General features: G+C 29.5%; 1 non-coding gene across 1 annotated transcript; it reads right to left on the reverse strand.

Annotated features, from left to right (window-relative positions):
• Nucleotides 1-3,696: 3,696 nt before the first annotated feature.
• TRNAS-GCU (transfer RNA serine (anticodon GCU)) lies at nucleotides 3,697-3,778 on the reverse strand. The gene has a single exon. It is a non-coding gene; the product is annotated as a tRNA-Ser (tRNA).
• Between the last annotated feature and the right edge of the window lie 263 nt (nucleotides 3,779-4,041).

The following is a 4,041-nucleotide window of genomic DNA, read 5'->3' on the forward strand; positions in this document are numbered from 1 at the left end:
ATCAAATGCAGGTCAATATTGTACTTACTTCACTGTACCTCAATACCTCATTTGTCTAGATAGCACTTATTGTATCACTTTCCCCTTTCGACGAAGTCTGATGCACGAGGTCGTGCAACTTTTTACCACTTACTATGAGGAGAATACTGAGCAGTTTGCCACCGGGTAGAAATTTTCTTCAATGTCCATGCTTTGACAGTGTTTGTGCTACCACTACAAAGAACAGTGAAGATTCTTAGTTCGTAGTGTTGTAGCTTTCGTATGTTTTAATTGTTCTTCTTCATTTCGATAAATACTTTAGAAATATACACTAAGAGTGGTGATTACAGAACATTCTGTATGACTTTATATTATTCCTGAATAATTTGCTATTCACTATAAAAACGGCTTTCTCAAAATTGAGCAAAAATGTGTCTAAATAGCTCCAAAACAAATATAGTAGAATTTGAAAATCCCAAGTACTTAATATTGGGACATGCTCAAAACATGCTCACAATTTAAAAAATAGCTTCTAAGGATTCGTTTTTAAATAAATAGGGCGGCAAGGTAGGTAAGTATTGATTACCGACTGATTTATTCGTAAAATAAATTTGGAATGAAGGTAAGAGCAGTTAATTTTTTATCTTATTTAGATTTTCTTCTCAAATATTTAATCGTTCTAAACTATAGCATTTGAGAAGATGCTATACTCAATAATGAGTACATGAGTTTTGACTACGGACTACGTTTGACTACATTTGTTTTGGAACTATTTTGACACATTTTTACTGAATTTTGGGATACCTTTTTTTTACGATGATATATTGTAAAAATCTTGTTTTCACTTCTAGTAAAATGACATTTTCTTAATTGATAAATACTTGCGAATTAAAGAAATACAATTAGAGGCATAAGAAAATTCTTGAAGGATTTTGATTGTTTGTATTATTTTGCAAGATTTTGAAGAAAATAAAGCATTTCTAGGATTTATTTTTTTTAAGCATAAACACATTATTTGGTGCCTTCTTTCTGAAAGATATAAAAGGCTTCAATGCGCCTTCAAATTATTGTCACTTTGTTTAATAAAATAGAAATGGATGTCAAAAAACGAGAATGTTTTAAATAAGAACTAGAAAGCAATTTTGGGTTGCAGAGTACGAAGGTACATTATTATGAACTGTGTTTGTTTATTGATTTTGTTTGTTTAGCACAATTTTTCTAAGTTATTTCTGTTAAAAAAGTTATGAATACGGAGCAGATTTTATGCAAAAACAAACAGAAGTATGTACTTTGAATGGTAAACTCAAATAGTGTAATATTTCAAGCAGAACGTTATAGAGAAGAATAAAAATGCTTATTAAAATGAAATGTTTTGTTTAAAAAAAATGTTTGAGTAACATACCCATCTTGCAACGTTTATGCTTGGATTGAAGGAAAAGTTTATGTTTGTATTACCGACAAGTTGCTGAAAGATGTTGTAACTATTCATACAGGAATTCATAAACATATTTTTTTTTAAATGGTGAATGCACAAAACATTTCATATTTTCTCATTTAATGGCTCACGATTTTCAGTAAATTGTTGAGCATTTATGATTTTTTTTGTAAAATAATTCTCCCAATTTTTGTGAGAAAAAACTAGTTTCTAAGAAATAGTTAAATGCACTAGCTGCCGCCTTAAAATAACTTACATGGAATAGAAGAAATGGAATTTCTAAGAAGATCAGACACATGATAGAAAAAATTTACAGCCAATTGAAAAATCCGGATAAGTTTATGCTTGTTTACGTTGTAAGATAATTGAAACATGCAGTACTTTGCAAGCATCTTTAGGCTAAGGAGCTAGGCTAATAGAAAACATCTTCAGTCATTTTTATCCGCCTAATATATTTTAGGCTTATTAAAATCCGCCAATATGTTTTTAGGCTAAAGAGAAAACACGAGTAGAATTATTAAAAATTAAATTTCTTAGGCTTATTACAATGAACCTTCAATAAGGCTATTTATATTAAGCCTACATTCTACTGGCTTATTTCAAACTGTCGAACAAATTTGGTATATTGAGTAATGAATGATCTTTACATTTAATTAACCTGAAGGTATTTAGACTCATAGCAATAGGTCGAAAATCTTTTCAGTAGATTAAAAAATGCTGGAATCTCTTCTAATTAGCCTGGCGAATCGATAAATAACGGCACCTGTTTTTAGAAGCTTAATTATTCTATTTGTTTATGACACGAACAAAGGGATACCTGCAAGTGACGTAGTGTGGGTATCTCGATCCTGATTGGTTGTTGGGAAGTGTCATTTGTTTAAGTTAGCATTTGTTTTTTCTATTCTATTTCGAGTAAGCCAAGCTCGCAAGTAGCGATTTCCTTAAATGGCACATTCTGTGTTCATACGCAAAGATTCTTTCATTCTATATTTCTCAAAGACAGGCATGGAGCCATGTCGAACATAAACAAACTAATTATGCATGGAAGTTGCTATACGAAACAAAATTAAACAAATAATAATAAAGTTAAGTAAACGATTTAAACGAGGAAGAATTATATTTCAGTACATTCGATGTGCGACGGTTCTGTATTTCATTAACTTTACGTAAATTAACATTTTAACTTCTGTGGAGAAACTTTGCTCAAATTTAATGTGCCATTTTGCTTATATATGATCAGCTGGCTCTGACGCCATAGGTCACATGTGTGGGTATCTGTGATCTTCTTTTTGAAGTGCAAAGACCCAATAAAAATATGTATATTTAAAGTTTAGTTAAAGGATAACATAAGGTGTGTATTCCAAATTAAAAGAAAACAGTTAAAATAAATTTTATCTTAAGGATTGAGTAATACAATGTTGGCATAAATATGTGTAGGAAAAATAAATAATTTGATGAAAGTTTAACAAAAAGCTGAAAATAGAGCCAAAAAATATAATTTTTTTTTTTAAATTATAATTTTGTAATTTTCTTTTTGTTCCTTAAATAACGTTTATCAGCAAATCACACAATTTTATGACTGTTTTGAGTAAATCGTAATTGTTCAAGATAGTAAATGTTAGTTTTTGTCGTTCTGCATAAAGTGTTATAAAGCACGATTAATTCACCTAAAAACAAATACTGCGATGTAAAATTTTTCCATACAAATAAACGTTCGATGAGATATTTCAACATGTTTAACAATTTGTCATAATATGAAAATGATAAAGATATTCGTTCTGGAAAATCAAAATGATATTGCTTTTTTTGTAAGGAAATTTTTCAAAATTAAATCCAATCAGCTGATTTGTTTAAATAAAATAAACTGCACAGCAAAATAACGCATGTAAGATAATCCTTCAAATGTCTAGTTCCACTACAATGAAATCAAACGTCTGTGCACTACTATAAGATGTAAATAGCGAAATATCTTTAAGAATTTATTGTTAAAGCCTCCGCTTTGCAAACAGTCATGTTGCAAAAGAAACTACAAGACTGTTATTAACCTAACAAAAAATGTCGGCAGTTTGCAATTGTTCGGGTCTTTCAATAAAATATTTTAATTTGTTGAAGAAAAAAAAACTATAGTTCAAATACCTCTTTTAATAAGATAATAAAACTAATTGTAGGCAAACTCCTTTTTAAACAATAAGAACAAATACTAAAAATATATAAAAAATTTTCTAAATATGTAATAAATTTTTTAAATTTATTAAATACGAAAAATAAAAACCTTTCAAAACCGACGAGGATGGGATTCGAACCCACGCGGGCAGAGCCCAATGGATTAGCAGTCCATCGCCTTAACCACTCGGCCACCTCGTCACGCTGGCGGAGACAGATATAAATGTTCATAAAATATTTACGCTTTTCACTGACAATAACTTTTGATTTAATGATTGAGTATTATCATGTTTTTCCTTACCTAAAGAATTTTTTATTCAACAAATGAATAATATATAAATGAAATTGATAATAATGATAGAAAATAATTTATTTGTTGAATTTTTATGCAAAAAAACTAACAACTCGACGATGATGAGATTGGAACCTACGTGGAAGAAAAAACCGCATGGATTAACAGTTCG

This window comes from Parasteatoda tepidariorum, chromosome 5 (genome assembly GCF_043381705.1).
Source record: "Parasteatoda tepidariorum isolate YZ-2023 chromosome 5, CAS_Ptep_4.0, whole genome shotgun sequence".
NCBI classification, from domain to species: domain Eukaryota; kingdom Metazoa; phylum Arthropoda; class Arachnida; order Araneae; family Theridiidae; genus Parasteatoda; species Parasteatoda tepidariorum.